This window comes from Pieris brassicae, chromosome 9 (genome assembly GCF_905147105.1).
Source record: "Pieris brassicae chromosome 9, ilPieBrab1.1, whole genome shotgun sequence".
Taxonomy (NCBI): domain Eukaryota; kingdom Metazoa; phylum Arthropoda; class Insecta; order Lepidoptera; family Pieridae; genus Pieris; species Pieris brassicae.
Genome location: NC_059673.1, coordinates 9,229,888 through 9,248,767, shown reverse-complemented (window position 1 = coordinate 9,248,767; position 18,880 = coordinate 9,229,888). Strand labels below are relative to the sequence as shown.

Here is an 18,880-nt window from a genome sequence, read left to right as displayed (position 1 = left end):
CATACTTGTCTCTCCGTTAATAATTAGGGGGCTATATCAGGTAGGCAGTAAGTATACAATATAACAGAACTATGTTTCGAAATGGAAGTCTAAACTCAATAAAGCGAATACATCCCTATAAGTATATGTTCTTTGTCGTTTGTTATCTAATTTGGAACTCATTACATTCATAAGTGTTCGTCGCGTTTACGAGCCGTTAATCACGATGTCGATCTATAAACAGTTGACATTTGACAACAACGGAATTTTGATTCTTTATGTAATAAGACGCTTAATTTGTATTGCCACTGTAAACATTGTAATTGGGTGAATTGTTTGACAGTTTGTGTTGACACGAAGAAAATACAACTGATAATATTATTCTAGAGCAGCTATGTAACGATGTAACATAATTATAGTTAAGTTAAATAAAATAGTGTGACTTGTGATTCCAAAGCCAAGAAAAATATTATTTACTTTAAATAATTAAAAAAAAACATTTGGTTTATTACTTAGAGTTTTATTTTTAGATTTTATATTAATTAACGAATATTGATTGTAACACTGGCAACGAAGAAGCCATGCAAGAACATTAACATGTACAAACAATTCCAGGCACCTTGACTCCTTCTTGAATTCAAAAATGCTGATTGAACAATGACAATCACATTCATTTGTCTTAATTAACTTTAAATTTGTATTTTTTATTGTAATAGGTATAAATAACGTATAAAGTTCTTTACAACAGCACAATTCAAATTAACACGTTATATAATTTTTTGTCACGTTGTAATGTCTAGGCAAGTTCGGGGTTAATCTAATTGAGCTACGTTTCAATGGGATAATTCTAAAGCTAATTTGTGGAAATGAAAGAGCAGTCGTATCAAAGGCGAGCAAATTGTTCCTTGTATTCAGTATGTATCAGTCATCCTCCGCTACTGGAATATATATATTTCTTTTTGGTTGACATTGATTTCTCAGCTATATAGAAATAGTGCGTACTGTTGTACTGTACTGTTTCTATTGAGCTTTTACTTTTAACTTAATGTTAGTCAAATATTATGTGAATAATATATAGAAATTTAAGTATATAAGTCGGTATCGTACAATCGAAACGTACTTGTAGATTCTGTATAACTAGTAGTTTTATTAAGGAAATATTATACATACAATATATTACAAAATCACTACCACACCTAAATATGCATTTGACGGATCATTAAAAATGTTTGTTTTTTTTTATTTTCATGTATCTTTTGTAAGAATACCGTAGGTTTAATAGTAAATGTATATAAAGATGTTCCAACCTAGTTTTACAGTTCTGAATGAGAGATAACATTTTATTAAAGTCTTAAAAGTATAGTGGACGCGTGAATTTTAAAAACGATGTGGGGATTTACGCGTCATATTTGCAAAATATTAAATTACGTCACCCAAGTGCCGCACGGTCCACAACAGTATTATATTTTCATTATTTGTAAAATAATAAATTTTAAATCAGACGTCAGACGTCAGACATCATTGGTTTTCCTTTAATGATAATATAATATTAAAATACGTATCCCATAGCGCGTCGTAAAAATATATATTAAACGTGAAATCACTACGATGAAATATAACTACGTGAAAAGAGATTATATACAATCCGTTTTCCACGGTGAGAAAAATACCATCGTCTTAAGATTTCTTAATCGTTCAAGTATACTGAGCTATTGATGTTTTCAATGCGATAAGTTGTTTGCATTTGCATGTGGAAACCAAAATAGCGTTGAATAAAATTTTATGTCATCTTGAAATGAAAAATAAAACGCAATGTACTATTGTGAACGTCAATAAAAATAACATCTTCTACGTGTATTTACACCAGTTCTCCAATAAAGTGCGTGGAACTCAAAAATCGTGGAGCTTTCGCCGCTATGTATCTGCAAGGAGCTGTTATCTTTACACCACCATAAATATATATTTCATCACATCCTGAAGCGATTAATTACAATAATAACTATATCCAATAATAGTTCAATATTGTCACTAAAGTTTAACCCGTTAAGTTATAAATATAGTCAAAAGAAATAAAAACGCGCAAATGGAAAACTAAATGGAAGACAATAAAAAGGCATTAGTGTCGTGTATATAGAGGCGTCAATTGCTTAACAGAATAAATTAACAATAAACATTGATCCACCTGAGCATTCCTGAAAGCGGAGTTTCATTAGAGAAGCCATTAGGGTGATAGTTGCGAGTATCGACGTGGCTCGATTTATGGCGGACAAAATTTATCGAGTTACTTTGAGAAGGATGCCTACGTGCTCGTTTTATACTGTGTATTATGTGGGTTCAAAGGGATTTTTGTTTACGCTACAGGACATTAAATCGTGTAACAAAAACAGCTCGGCCTGTCAGAATTACAAATCTTGTAAGGATATCGGTATATCTTTTATTTATTTTAGACTAGCTGCAGTTTCACTCGCGTGAGTTTCTTGTATTTTGAGATGATTTCTGCGACTTTAAAATCTACATGAAACCATATACAATAATTATACATTATACATGTAAACCCTTCTGTATAAATATTCCAATAATAGACATATCAGACGCTTGTCCGGGCACTTGATTTCGTGAGAATTAAGAACATTGTGTTGCGTCTATTAGTTATTCATGAGCGAATTCTAAAGTCATTAAGATCGTCATTGCCAATTACGTGTAAACCCAACGCAGCAAAGCATTTAATTCAAAGTTTATTGTGATGAATGTCTCGTATAATTAAATCTAAACAGGAGGTCTTCCATTATGCACGTAGACGATTTGAAGCTATTATAGCGCTGACCGAGTACACAACCCAAGGCTATGTCATATGGTAGGATTACAGGACCGCATGAGCATAGACAATTTATCTTTTAATTAACATATAAAAATATTACATTACTTAGGTATATAATAAGAGACTCTTAACCATAGAAGTAGTTACGTACTTACCCGACGATTTAAATTGTGTCATACGCAATGAATATGATTTAAATATAAACACTATATACGGCTCTGTATTTAATAACAGATGCAACTCATCGATTCAAAAATAAACAATTCATCCATTCCCGATACTTGTTTCTTTTTTAATTACATATTTTAGATAAAATATAAGCTTAAGATACCTAATGTGATAAAAACAAAACATTTAGCTATTTGAGCCGTCTATTACTAGTAGCAAATACTCAATATGTACTTTAATCAGAAATATACTCTCAATTAATGAAATATTCACGTCATCATAAACATACAATATATATTAGCTATTATATTAGTCTTATATGTAAATAGACAATTAAGAAAAAACCTCCATTAGAATATAATTACTCTTTGAAGATACTGCAGTGTCCTTGTAGATTGTGAATAGGGTTAAATATTCATGAGTCTAGCTTAGAGCCACGAGGGTTTTTATAAGAGCACTAGTCTCGTCGCTCCATTGATGAAAATGCTTATGAATGTTTATAACAATATCATTTCAAAGGTACTATGCGCACTCTATGTATTTGATTATTTATATATAGTTGAGTGGAAAGAGTGGATGTTCTAATAATTGTTCCGGAAGACCAAAAAACACATTTTGATACATATTTACGAGTTGCTACCAACATCGTATTGCCTTGCAAAGTTGTGGCACGTAAATAATACTCATAATATTTTATGTCCAGGAATATTCTCCGATGATAACTTTATATATTCCAAGTTATGTAAGTTGTATGTAGACAGCGGCTCATCCGATGTGGATAATCTCATTATAGGGCGTTGAACTGGGCTCATATGTATCACGTTTAACATTATTACTTTATACACTGCCCTCATATTCCTGTGTAACGCGCGAGTTCGTATAACATAGTCAGTTTTGGATCCACGCTCACAAAAAAATTATATCGATACTAGGTGGACGATTTTTTATTATAAAAAATAATACATATAATATAGCTTAAGATACCACTATCAAATGCTATAAGTCTTTATCTGGCAATACATATATCAAACTCGAACTCAAACTCAAAATAACTTTATTCATATAGGTAAACAAGTACACTTAAGAACGTCAAAAAAGTGGCGGAATGTTTCTTTTAATCGCCATGTTTTGAGTTATACAAATTGTTTGTACTGGAGCAAATCTATCCCAAGGATTTGGACCATTTAAATACTCGTCAAATTTATAAAAAGCTTAATTGATTAATTTACGTTTAACGTCACTTGAGATTTTCCTTATGATAAACGTTCGTCTATCATCATACAGTGGCAGATGCAAAACCTCGCTGGACTTTTATTAATTACTGGCTTTAACTGGTTAAATTATAATATATCTATATAAAGTTTATTATAAATACGAATATATGTTCTTGTATAACAACTTCAACTAGTGTAAAAATATTGTTTAATAGGCTAATAATATGTAAAATAATATCCATAATGTTTATAGGAAGTGTAAAAAGTTTACGTCACCAAAGGCTGTAATCAATAGTAACAAGCAGTTGTATTATAGGGGCCCATTCTGATTGCATAATTCATGAACATCATTTGCATTTTATCACATGCAAAATTTAACGAAGCCTACATTACTGATATTCGTTTGAAAATTTTAAAAAATAAAGATAAAATTCTAAATGGTGATATTTGTAAATTTATTTAATAACATCATTTGAATTTTCAAGCAGACGTTTCGAAAAGCATTTACCCCTTAAAACTTCTAAAGTTTTATAAATTATGTGTAGAGAATCCTGCCATTTGTAAACGAACCCAATCTGAGGCCTCTGCGGTGTCTGAGTTCCGAACCGCTTTTATCGTTTGAGACGTTTCAAACGCTAAAACACAGATAGCGGCACTTCTATTTGAAATTAAGTACCTACAGGAATGTGTATTTATGTACATATGATTCAATAGACTTTCTCTATAAATAAATTGGTACTTATAATACCAAAATTCTGAGAATTTATGATAGCAAACAGTATTTGGTATTTAAATATTTTTTTTCCCATTTTTTTCTCATTTAAAGTATATCTTCGTATGGATTATAATTTCGTTCGCGTTACGGCGTCATCTAATTTATTGCAACGCTCCATTGCCAAATTTAATTTGGTGCTGAAATGGCTCGCGTTATCAGAGGATTTAATATTAAATAACGTTGCCATACCGCTAACAGCATACTAGATTCCTTCTATATTAAATTGTTTTAACTAAACAAAGCGTAATTACAATTATGCTTTAGCGTAAATATCATTATGCGACAACATTCATTTAATAAACACAACAGTCGTTACTGGTATTGCAATTGAACAGTTTAAGTTGGGAAATTAAAGCGATAAACTACGTTCATCAATCACTACAAAGATTTATTAAAGTTTATGTATATTAAATAAAATATTAATTCAGGGGTATGGCATTTATAATATTTGGCTATTCCAAATATTATAATGGAATTTATAATATTTGGCTATTCCAAATAATATAAATTTCTCATATATTTTTAATATTATACTTATGTATACTCATAAATACTCATGTATTTTTCCATCCTTTTATTGCTTTTATAGCTAAAAAAATAAAATTCTACTAACAAATACTACAACTAAACTAACAAGATTGTTGTTTTGAAATCGGAGCCGCTTTGCAATACTCCTGGGTGAAATTAGATTGTATGCAGATTTCATATCATCCAATGTCTCCTTGCTATTGCTCCAGGGTTCTTCAATTTATGCAGTCATTTGTTTGCTTAATTGCTTTGTTCTCGCAAATGAACTGGGAAAATTGTGCAAACACGAAGACACATAGCACCTATTTAGAGTATTTATTATTTTTACCTATTCCATTTTCAATTCTCTCTGGACAAATGCATTGCATATGCCGCCCCTATAGTAAACAATCTGCGGCTGGCAACATAAAACAAAGCTAACATTCCCACAATGCTCAAAAGCTCGTTTGGCCTCGTACAATCAATACCGTCACGTGCCAGCGTTGATTTTTTTGTTGGTACAGCGCCCCGGGGAAATTATATGGCCACCTCGATTACTGTAAGTCATGGACATGCTACAATGGTTCTTGAACGATTGTTGTTAATGGCAAAAACATTTGTATATAGACATTATTTTTAATTACGATTACGATACTTTCACATGATCGTCGATTTTATTACAATATTAATATAGTAATGAAAACATTTATTTTACTAAATTGCAGTCAAGTCAAAAATCATTTATTCATATAAGTAACGCAATGTACACTTATGAGCGTCAAAAAAGAAATATTTATTAAATGCTTCTAATTTAACATTTACTACCAGTTCTCTCCGTTCCGTTCAGTCTCAGAAGCGACGAACTGGCAATAAAATAGGAGCACGCAGTTTCATTCTCGTGGGAACAAAACGCAAATACATAGTCAAAATAACTAACATCACCACATACGCTAATTCAAGTAGGACCAGTCACCACAAGTAGCACGGGTATCACGCATGGCCAGCCATCGGCCCTCTCGCCATATTTTAGGGAGAGAGACACTACCTACACAGACTGACAAAGATTTGTTCAATCTATTAGTAATGATCTATCATCTCTCTACTCTAGTAGATGCAGTGTTTGACACCTTAATTCCTTCGTTGTAATGTTACTAAGCCGTTATTACTGATGTGATAAGTCTTTGTACACTGCGGTGTCGTGTGGCCTACATTTAAGTACGACAATAGTACTTGTACTGTAATTGTAACAAACGTTCGGCGTAGGACGTTTTTCTTGTCTGGTTCAGTGACCCCAGACTTCTGGGAAGGGGTTGTATCCAAATACCCTAGACGCATATTTTATGCATGTCACGGCATTAGCTCACTAAAAACTTTCGTTTGTTTGTTGAAACTATGATTTCTTGGATTCATTATAACTCTTTGTTTGATTAGTATAATAAGGAAGGGCCACAGATATATTTAAGTTTTGCAAATGCTGTGAGGTTTCTATTAAAGTATAGTTTAATTTTATGACTCGATTTATTATTTGATCAAACTTTCTTAAAAAACCCTGAGATTTTGGATTAAAAGTAAATCTAGTACATGCAAGGCCTGCCTTAAAGAGAGCCGCCGAAATGTATATTAGCGACCAACTTCGCAGACTATCGAAGTTAGAAAGAAATCCCCTGAGTGCAATAATTGATGTGGCTCGAGGCTTGCGGTTTTCCATTACTAACAAAGCCTAAGTTGAAAGGAAGTAGTCTTAAATAGACTATCTGTGTGAAAGTGGGACATCGCGACTGGCTCACCACCAAACAGAGCACTCGAACTTCCCCCTCCTCTTTTGTAGCCTCGAGCCAACTCTCTTAAACCAGACCTAGCTGAGGAGCCGCCGAGGCTTAGTGTTGAGCCAGGCTTATCTATTATCTGGTTAGAATATGAATTCTATTATTGTGATGTACTTGTGATGAGTTTTCTATGAAGTGTTTTAAATGTCAAAACAGCACTTAAGAACAGTGGTTCAGTTTTCATTAAACAAGAATACTGAGATGAAATTTCGAAGTTTAACAAGTGTTTAGCTCTTAGTGTTGTGTTGAGTCCGTGTAACGAAACTAAGATACGCTGCGAAGTTTTAACAGTACAACTTGGAGTCTTCTTAGTTATAAACAAAATGTAGATCATTGCTATCAAAATTTAATGAAGTTGCTCTCAAGAGCAGTTTTGTGAAGGTCTGCCCTAGAAACTTTAAATATTTTTTAAAATTAATTAATTTATAAAGTAATTTGGTTCGCGTTTACATAACGATGGCATTTTGAATTTAAGCATAAAAAGATAGAAGATCTGTTCTATTGTATTGATATATGTCTATATCAACAGGTATCGTAAAAGTCATACGCTCGTAAATTACCAAAGCAGTAAATTATGTAAGTTACCTTCAACCAAACCAAACCCCCTGGGGTTAGTTCTAGAGGAATAAAAGCCATCGAGGGGTATTGAATGACGTCACCACCGGCTCCAACGTACAGCTTAATCGTCCGTGAAGTTGTTAACGTGCGCCACTATGTAAACGACTAACGTTAATTAAGCGTTTGTTAAAAGCCTCTATGTTTCTCTCAACTCGATATAGCCAGTTATGCTGGAAAATTATAAAGGGAGTGTGTACGAAGGGATTGGACAGTACGGGCATCGTCCAGGCTAAGGGCTGTTTACGAAGATAAAACAGTGTTATTAGTTAATTAATTTCGGTATCTAGTTGTAATTACATGGAAATCGCAGTTTCTTCAGGAAAAAAATAATTGATATTTATGTACCTACACTAAATTAGTTACTAATCTTTTTAAATAGTAACAATAAAAGATAACAATAATGAGTTTTTAATTTTTCTTAATACATAGAAGATACAAGTTTATTAGAACAGTGACATCTCGAAGGTTTGTGTCCTAAGTTAGGCGTAATCGCAATCATTAACTTTCTAATTAAATTACCTTCAGGAAGTATTTTAATCGAACTCTCTTCGACATACGACATGCGAAATACAACTTTCGTGTTGAATTACAAAAGCCATATGGCCTGCTGAGTCATACGGAACGTACCGAAACGTGAAAGGTCGGCTGAAACAAAGGAAATCATGTTTTTGTTATATTGTCTCGAGATTTTGAAGTCTGGCCTTTATCTATCTGCCAGTTGTTTTGTATATTATTTTAATATGATGAAATCTGTCATTTGCACTAGTGTTGGTAAATAACGACCGCACAGTAGTCTAAAATCGACGAAACTAAGGAAGATGGCCATGTTCAACTCATGGGTATGCAGTGTAAGGTGTTTACTTTCACAAATCCAGCTTGAAGCAGTAGCTAGGTGCTATTTCCTGATTGAGGTAAGCTTATAGGATCGTGCACTGGTGAACGTGACAATGCCTAAAAATCCCTTTATATTTTGACGTCACACAATTTGAAGTGTTCCTTTGATAAAATTTTGTAGTAATTTGAATAACATGTAGTTCAGATGGTTGGACATAGGTTTAGTAGGTTGTATAGCAGTAAGTGAGGTCGCGTGGAATCGATGTCGGACGGCGCCGTGGGGCCGACGACCGCTGACATTAGGGGTGACTAAAACTGCATTTAATTAAGTTTGGCAAATAATACTGAACTTAAATGCCCTTAAGTGATGTTCATAAAATAAATTGTTATAGTGAGTAAGAATTTGAGATACATTAATGCCTTTCACGGTTTTTTTTCCTATAAAGTTCACAAAAAAGAGTGCGATTTTACATAAATTACAATCTAGCCTATACAATGTGTCCGAGATACCGCACTTGCACATATATTCACTACACTATCTTTATTAACTCAAAAGGTTCAGTTCTCTTTAGACGTCTTATTCCTGTCTTGTCACGAAGTAGGATTGCCTCAGCATTCACATGGCTATGTAGCCTGTTTAAGTGAGCTAAAGCAAACTGTTTCGCCGTATTTAGGACTGTATCCACATTAATATCCTTGTAGATACTTTCATTTTTAATGTACAATGGTGCATTGACAATGCCCTTGTTCTGAAACCGTTGTATTATTTCTAAATTGCTCTTCGCTGTACAGCCAAAGCTAAATGCCATATTGCCACAGATGCATTATCAGTTGTTTATAAAGAAGTAATTTGTTATGTATTGACAGGGGCGATTGCCTTCCTATTAGCCAGTACATTTGTTTGAATCTTATATCTAATTCATCTCTTTTCTTATTCACGTGTTCTTTCCATCGCAATTTAGCATCCAGGGTCATTCCTAAGTATTTAGCGGTATCGGCATATGGAAGTGTTTTTTTGGTATTAAATAATGGTATGTACTGTATGGCTCGATTAGTAATATCGCAATGAACAGATCTCGAATGGTTCAGCTTTATTTGCCACTTAGTTGTCCAATCAGTGATAAAATAAGTGGAATTTTGTGTAATTTCGATGGCTTTTGCATAATTGTCATTGGTAGACATTATTGTAGTATCATCAGCAAATGTAGCTATAGTACTGTAGGAGTTGTGGTAAGTCATATGAATTTTCGCATCTTACCCTTAACATTCGGTTTTCTATATAAGACTGTAGTATATTTGAAAATTGCAGAGGTAAATACTTATACTTCTAAGTTGTATCAAACCTTCGTGTCAAACTTTGTCAAAAGCTTGTGACATCAAGAAATATAGTCGTACAAACCTTTTTCTCTCCAAGTGCCTGATCTATGATGTTAGTAATCATATGAACTTGATCAATAGTCGAGTGTTCTTATCTAAATCCAAATTGATGGTTTAATATAAGTCTTCCATCTTCTAATACTGGCTTAAGCCTTTTTAGTAATAATCTTTCGAATAATTTTTACATTATAGGGAGTAGCGAGATAGGTCTATATGAACTTGTCACATGTGGTGGTGGAATCATGATGACTTCTATTATTTTCCATAATCCTGGAACATACCTTAGCCTTAACGAAGCATAAATGATATTTGTTAGTTTTACAATTCCCTTTCTAGGCAAATATCTTAAGACATGTCCTGTTAGATTTGTGCCACTTACGTCTTTGTTTTCTTTTTTCTTGTATTAGGCACATTATATATGTCTATGGGATACCATTTGTTCGATATCCTCTTTGTTATATTTTTTGTGTTGTTCCAAACCATCGTTTGTATGTTAGATATCATATTTTCAGTTTCTCTGTAAATATCTTCTTTAGTCTTTAATGGTACTCTGAGATTAATGGTATTATCCAAATGGTTATAAAAATAATGATAATTTCCTTTTTTTAATGTAATAGGCGAATGATCGTAGTTCATACCTCATCCGTCTTCAATGTCAATATATGTAGGTGAATTATTTGTGTATAAAAAAGTCCTTCCTTTCCTTTTTGGATCAGTTGGATCACATACTGGATGTTGGGTTTGCTGTTAATATTTCATCGCACTGCATTGTTACAATTGCTTCGAAAAGTTATTTTCCTTTTGATGTGGTAAGCGTTAAGCCCCAATAGGTATTCTTTGCATTGAAATCACCTCCGAGTATGAATCTATTTCCTAAGTGATGAAACAATTGATAAGCCTTGCCGATCTAAGACATTTAAGGTGAGAGGAACGTCATCATATAATTATTGGGCAAAGTAACTTTATAATACACAATTTTATTATTTTGCAGCCAGCCCTATTTTGAAGCTAATATTTCATATTTCGCGTACCTTTATAGTTTTCTGTGCTTCCAGTTTATAGGTAAAGTTTGACTGTAGTGAAAAATATATATAAGACGTTTCTCTGCAACTTTAGAATGTACGTTGTTTGTATTAAAAAATAGCTTGTGTAAAAACTTTTGTCCCATAAATAATATAACTTAATAATAACCGAATCGATACCAATTATAATGAACTTTCTTTTGTTGTCTAGCGTTTTCATAAATCGAATTAAATATTTATTAAAATTGAATACGTCAATTCAAATTAGCGTTGTGTGCCTTTGCAATAAAAGCTTTTAAAAGTTCAAATTTATGATAGGTATTTCTTAATATAAGTCGCGCGAAGTTGAAATGCATCGAGCTTTTTGTAAATACATTTCCGCACTTCCAGAAAGCTTTTAGTACTCAAAACTGAGAATAAAACAGTCGTTTCATATAAAGGCTTAGTATAAAATGTATATCGACAATTTCTTTGAAGATGCTGAACACCTGATGTAGTTCGAAATTCCCATCACGTCAGCATAATCGTTTGGCGTAGGGCGCCTGCGATGCTCGCTACTCTCGGAACATTTCTTTGCATCTGTCAAATTAATGTCATAGGCGAAATTTAGGGACTGTTCACCTTAAACACTCTGAATATTCAGTGGTTATGCATTTGACAGAAAGATTGTGTGCTTGTGAATTAATAAATCAGCGTTATAGGGCACGATACTATATATCAACTCCATTCAAGCATTCTTTGTAATGTGATATGTACCTTAAAAAGCCATCTGAGCGTTAGAGGTGAATCTTCTTATGAATTATTGTTATTTAAAAATATTTAGAAGACTCTGTACAGAGGCTTCCAGGTACTTATTGCTCCACCAGGCACTAAGTGCACTCTGATCACAGGTGAGCTTATAAACGCATTATGCAGTGTTACATAATCATGGAAACCGAGGGAAGATATAATCAATTTTCCTGCGGTGTAGTTAACTTATGATAATTAATATTCTGTAGCCTTTTTATGAATACTTCTCGCAATGAATTGATAGTGCACATTTTCTAATTAAATACGGTAATGAGTGTCTGTCGAGTGCAGTGCAATTGTTTCATTAGCATCTCGGCGAAATGCGGCCAGAGGTCCTTTATATTGCCACTGAAAGAACTTCCTTACCGTTCATTATTACAGCAGAATATTCAGCGGAATACAAAACATTTTGTAAATTAAAAGCCGTGAGGCGGTTATGGTGCACTGAAAATGACGGGTTGCTCCACTTAAAATATGGGCTTGCTTTGTCCAAGGACAATAATTGTGGTATCATTCTTTCGAATAAAACTGTTAACGCGGTGTGTTGAGGTTGTTAAGCAAGCAAATTGTTTGCTTAACAACCTCAGGTGTGACGTTGGTTATGTTCTTCCTTCATAAAATAAAACCCCATTGGGTAACTTTTCCATTTGACTGCAAAATAGAAATTGTATTAATTAACAAACAAATCACTAATGGAACAGACTGGCTGTTTGCTCTTTATATTGAAGTATATTAGCAAACAACAATGGTAAACCAGCGCGATGCTCTTTGTTTTTCAAATGATAATTTCTCTATTGTTTTATAATTAATAGTCGCTGTCACAGCTCAAGAACTGTTTCGTACTACAGCCTTAAACGGAGTGGAAGAAGTACTAAGATTGAGATTTTTTGACTTGGTATTTTTTTTGTTCATGTCCCTAAATTAATGTTGAATATCCTAGCCTAAAAAAAATATTAATACGTATAGGTATAGGTTGGTGGACTCAGTTTCCGCACGTAGAAGCTTAATAGGTCCGTTGTACGTAAAGTCCTGGCTAACTAAGCCAGCCTAACTCCTTCCAAAAACACAGAAGCCTCATGGGCACTTCGCAGGCTTCACGGAGCGACCTGACTGTTGCAAGGATTACTGCACGTTGTTTAGTCACAGCCTCGCATTCCATGACTTCGTGGGTGACTGATTCCTCTGCGCTGAAACAGCCTCTGCACAAGGGGCTATCTGTCGCGCCTAGAACAAAGAGATGTTTATTAAGGAGACCGTAATTCTCCCTATCATTGTTTAGAGATTGGTTCTATTCAAGCTTAGAAGTCGCTTTGTCAGTGCATAATACGTATATATACGTATTCGCGAGATAATCCTCGTTACATTTAAAATATAGTATGGCATTTGTAAAAGCCAGTTCTATATATCGTCCTAGTTTGACGAATATCCGATACGTGCTAGGATTATTTATTTAGCCTGTTGTTGATTTGTGAAAAACAATTAAATCGTATCCGATATTTCATACAGAATATTGTTACAAACGTATTTGTTAATATATTCTTCCCGTATGTGTAAATCCCGTAGTAGGTATGCTCACATACACAACAGCTAATTTAAATGTTAAGAATCCTATCAGATAACGAATTACGATGAACGACCTAACTTACACTAGTGTGTCTTTTGTGTAAATAAGAGAGATTAATATTTTATTTTGTGTATAATTTTTATAAGAGGCCTTGGTTGTTTTATTAAAATCAGAAATAGGACGTTTTCACTTAATATTCATCACTAGCAGGTGTGTGTAGACACATCTTAAATGCAGAATTTCAAACTTTAAAAAAAACAAACAAAAAACATCTAATTGTAATCAATCAATCTATTCTATTCTCGAATCGTCGTGAAACACTCAATATTTGTATGTGTCAGCTGTTTATTGTATTATGGCTTTGTCGTGCCTTGTACATTTAGTTACCTATATGAATAAATTATTTTGACTTTGATTGTCTTGGTCGTGGCATTGTAAATGATGAGAAACTCGAAATCCTATGTGCGCCTCTAAGCGCCAACCAAAACTCACTCAAAATCATTAATTGATATAGGTAACTTTATGTACACTTATCAGTAAAGAATAATGCTCCTTAATTTACATTTCAATGTCAGTTTTCAGGGCGTAAAGGACGAGAAAAACCGTTAATAAACTTTTTTTAAACTCGAAGTCGAACATTCTAACTCCTGAAACAATGTGAGTATGTAATGAGTCTGCATTATCTGCTTTTTCCACATTTGATTCAAGAATGTTTATTTATTTCGATTGTAAAATTCTGAGGTGACTGAGGTATGGGAGGAGGTAAAAATAGTGTATTATATATCTTATTGTAGTGTATTGATAGAGTATTATCTAGTCTATAGTATAATCCTTTCGCATAAGGTAGGGCGAAGTAAGCTTCCCTTCCCAACCGCTTCCCAACAAAATGTAAATAATCTAAATATATAGTATTGTTTGCTAACACCGTGGTGCCTTGAAATGAATAAATAACTCATTTCATTGTGAAGAATTTTTCCTTTACCCCAAAATTTGGTCCTAGAAACTGTGATAAATTATTGTTTTTAATAAGTCCATCACAGCGTTCTGCGTGTTCTTTGTGATGTTAAGTCATTCAAGATAATTATATCGATAATGTAGGCGACACTTCTTGGAATGTCAAGCGGTCCGCAGTGGTACGACCTGAACTGCGGTTCATATTTCGTAATGTAACCGTTGCGTGCTAACATAATCAATATTTCTAACCGCCTACATATTACCTCTAAACAATAGTTTTATTTAAAAAAATATACATAAAGTTGTGTATTCAACAATTTAATGCAGGAGTATTTTATAATCATAGATACAGTTATAGAGCAATTGTAAATTGACAATATTTAAGAATATGGAAGAAAACAACAAGCTCATGCTGTGATATAATAGGTCGCAATATACTTAGTTTCGAGTTGAATGACATTAAATTTTATGATTTACGCAACAAATTGTATGTCGGGATATATAGACCAACAACACCTAATCATATACCTAAAGTAGTATTTGGCTCCTAAATATTATGTGTATTGAATATTTAAAGTTCTAAGAGTACAAATTGAAAATCGATAATAATAATAAATAAATAATACAAAGCTGATGGCATTAACGTATTCTAAGAACATCTTAGACTTCATAATAATAACACAATTTCATTACCTAAATAAGGAAAAAGTTCTGTGTCAAAAAATGTTATTTGTTCAAAAGGCATATTTTTGATATCAATATTTGTTTATTTGTATAAACCTGCTTAAATTTTAATTATGTTAGAGCTCTTCTGTTTTAGTATATACATCATATGTCTGTAGGTACCTTGTCGTATCTTCTGTCAGTGATCTTGGTACAATTTTCATCGTTGCATACACGTTTTACTATCATACAAGCGAATCTCTAACTAGACCAGTTTCAAAACATTTAAAATAATTGACATCATAAATAACCGGTACATATTAATTATGTACAAATATTTCCTACACAAGACTTTAATCAAACGATTTTTCAAATAATTGTGTAAGTTTAATAAAACGCAACGTTAACGTGTTGCCCAACAACCTCCTAAAATGTATTCTGAAATTGAGGGTTCGAAGAGAAAACATAGAAGCAATAAAAACGTATCGATTTCGATACTTGTTTATTTTACAACACATACGTAAATGTGCGCGTAGAAAATTCTGGTTCTATCACAATGTAAAGAGGATAGAATTTTACTCTCTGGTAAAATGTATGTCACGCTGTATCAGGTATCTTGTCTCTAGGTCCTTCGGTGCAATGTTTACTGTAAGGCACTCGAAACGTAATCAATGTGTTCACTTTTTCTTCTTTCTTTCTCTTTGTATCTCAGTGAAGTAACTATATATAACTTAATACGATTTACACTTTTTTGTGTGCTTTTATTAATTTCAAAAAGCACACAAATACATAAAAAGCATTATATATATATATATATATATATATCTTATAAATATTAATAAAGATTACCTCGTCGACACTGTGTCTGTACATAAAGTTTTATATTACTAATACCGTATTACAGCGATATACGACAGCCATGTAAAAGCTTAATTTAATGTTGTTGAAACAATGTAATATAAAGCGATGGTGAAATCTTTCCCGACTCCCGGCCCCATGTGACGCATATCATAATACCGTTTCTGGATTGAGCTGTAATAACGCAGGATTTGTTTGACACTTTACATATGATATGTTTTAATAATTCTGCAATGACTGAAACGTTAAATGTGTTGATAGGGGATGTGTAACGAGAGTGTACGAAATCGTGTATTCGTGTTTTGTGGCGTCGCTTTAATATGACAACAGTGAGACTATACTTTTTAACCAGCCACTATAGTAGTCTAGAACGTTTAACTCCCTAACGCTGTATTTACAAGATCACGAGGCGCACTCGTTCAGAGGCGTCGTTCGAGTGCTCAGCCCTTGTGAGGGCTGCCTCTAACCGAATTCCCTCAGCGCGCTGAGTGCTAATAACAACGTGTGACCATCCCTGAAAGGTTACATCAGCGTTGTGTTAAAGATTGAATAATATCATTGTTTTAGTTCCATTATTTTAAATGAGACAGCTTTTTAGCCGCTTCCCCTTAAAAAAACACAGCGATAAGCTTAACCGTAAAGCGTAAAGGAAATCTTAGGTAGGGTACAAATAGAAATAATTTGTATTATATTGTCTTTTGTTAACATAGCTTTTACACATTTAAAGAAAACACTCTTTTACCGTCATGGTCACCGTGACCACGCACGCTGTAAAGCACACGAATCGTCGGAAGAAATTTAAAATTATGTAAAATTATTATAAGTTATAATAATAAATAACTTCAATCCGGTAAAAAAGTGTTTTCTTTAAATAATTTGTATAAATTTAACATGTTAAAATTATTTCGTCTTTTATATAAATTGTATTATGTTAATTTATAAACATCACATTTAGATAAAGCGTGCACGCGATACGATGCCTGACTTAAGTCAATATAAATCCTAAAATACATTTAGGCTTTGGCGCTAAGGCTCCGTGATGTCATAAATCTTAATAATAATCTGTGTTGTTTTGTTATGATTATTATACCATTCCTCGATATGCTTTTAAAGTAATAAAGTCTTGTATGACTGTCAGAAGGTCTCAAAGAAACTGATAAATATACAATGGTCGCGTCAAAACGTCAGGGAATTCGAAAAAGTTTTCTATATATTATGTAAGAGATCCCTTTATTGTTGACGAGCGTAGGACATCGGAACTTGACTATTCCACTTGTACAGTACGGCTAAATACTACAAATTCCACCAAAGGTTTCCAAAACTTTACGCCTCCAAAATTAGGCCTGCAAATGAAGTGTAATTTTCGCAAACAACTTTACCATTCATCACGCGAACAATCACAGTTATTTCGCGATAGTTTGAAAACTGTAGGATACTAAGGTTTTTCGCGATCCATCCCCCAAATGGAAGTGCGCATGTGCGTGGACGGCGCGTCCCGCAGTGTCACTGAGGGTGCTCGCAAGGCCGTACGTCACCCGCAGTCGAGCCGCAGTGACGGTCCAAATCGAGTAATCGAATTGGTGTTGTGAAGTGCAATGTAGCATCGATTTTGCGTGATCTCGATTGTGTCTACTCGCAAGGAGGCAACGTTTCTATTCAGCGGGGTATGCCGATATTTATGTAAGTCATAAGCTAGGCACGTGACACGTCATTCGCCTATTACCGAATAGCTCAATTAGAAATAACATAAAAATTCATAAATCTTTAACAATTGTATGTTAATACATAACAACATATTAACATTGTGTGAATAATGTTCACCAAATACTTCTGGTATCGGTTAGAATTTCTTTTAATTATATATGCAGTTGTAACATATCTTAAAAGTTACTTAATCTACTAACTCGACCCGTTTTATATTAATAAAGAAATCAATAGTCTAGTCTGGACAAACGTTACGTGTTACCTAATAAGTATTCTGAAGGTTATGGAAATCAGAACAGTCACGAGACTGCTCATGGTATTTTGATACGTATTATTCATATTTTTAACGAATAAATTACCAATCAAACCAGAAGTTAGGTACAATAGCTTCATGATTAATAAATGATTCCCCGCTGAGTGTAAATATGCTTGCGGCAAATATGCCTAGTATTTTTAATTTGAAGTAATAAACAAACTTTTTAATCTGAGAATTGACATCGTTAATACCATAAACATAAGATTATGCATTGTATTGCACTACAATATAAGAATGTAACGTCTTGTGAATAGGTTACGTCAACTAAGATTACTTGTAAGTATCGATTTATTGTAGGAAATAAAATGAGTCATGAGGGGTCATCCCTTGCGATTATTAGCACGAGGGCGACACCCCTGGATCTTGAATGAATTGATTAGTGAGGGAACACACGAGTCCCAACACGTCATGGAATTATTTTTATTTTTGCTCTTTTGGCGAAGGGCGCGACGTGATAAAATTCACCAAGTTACAGTGTGGGTATGTCTCTGAATGAAAAGAGTTTATCGTTAAAATAAAAAAAACCATTTGAGCAATAGGTAAAGTTTTCTTATGAAAGCTATTATTCATTTGAAATCTAAAAAAAATATATTGAGACGCACAAGGTATTATTTTTTCGTATGTATTTCACATGTGCATTTATAGACTTATTATATATATATATATATTAAGTCAATAGTAAGTAAGTCAGTCAATATATATATATTGACTGACAAAGTTCTCATTTTTTCAGGTTTGTTAGAAATGCTAATCCTTGAGAAATCCTACAGTTATGTAGAACGTTGAACATTCAAAATTAGTCTCTTGTGGAAGCTTAGAGTAAATAGCCTTATTTAAAACGTCACTCTCCAGACAATTAGCCAACCACCAATTCTAGACTAGACCCTGTCTAGG

The 18,880-nt window shown here is 33.4% G+C and overlaps 1 protein-coding gene across 14 annotated transcripts in view; it reads left to right on the top strand.

Moving 5' to 3' along the window:
* Positions 1 to 18,880, top strand: part of LOC123714553 — a 70,587-nt gene that overhangs the window by 18,410 nt on the left and 33,297 nt on the right. The window contains exon 1 of one of the 14 annotated variants that reach the window (XM_045668855.1): positions 17,527 to 17,646. The exons of 12 other annotated variants lie outside the window; for them this stretch is intronic. The gene's annotated coding sequence lies outside the window, so the exon portion shown is untranslated. Of the gene's footprint in view, positions 1 to 17,526; positions 17,647 to 18,880 lie in introns of those variants that run through there. One more of the 14 variants, XM_045668861.1, reaches the window with a different exon arrangement.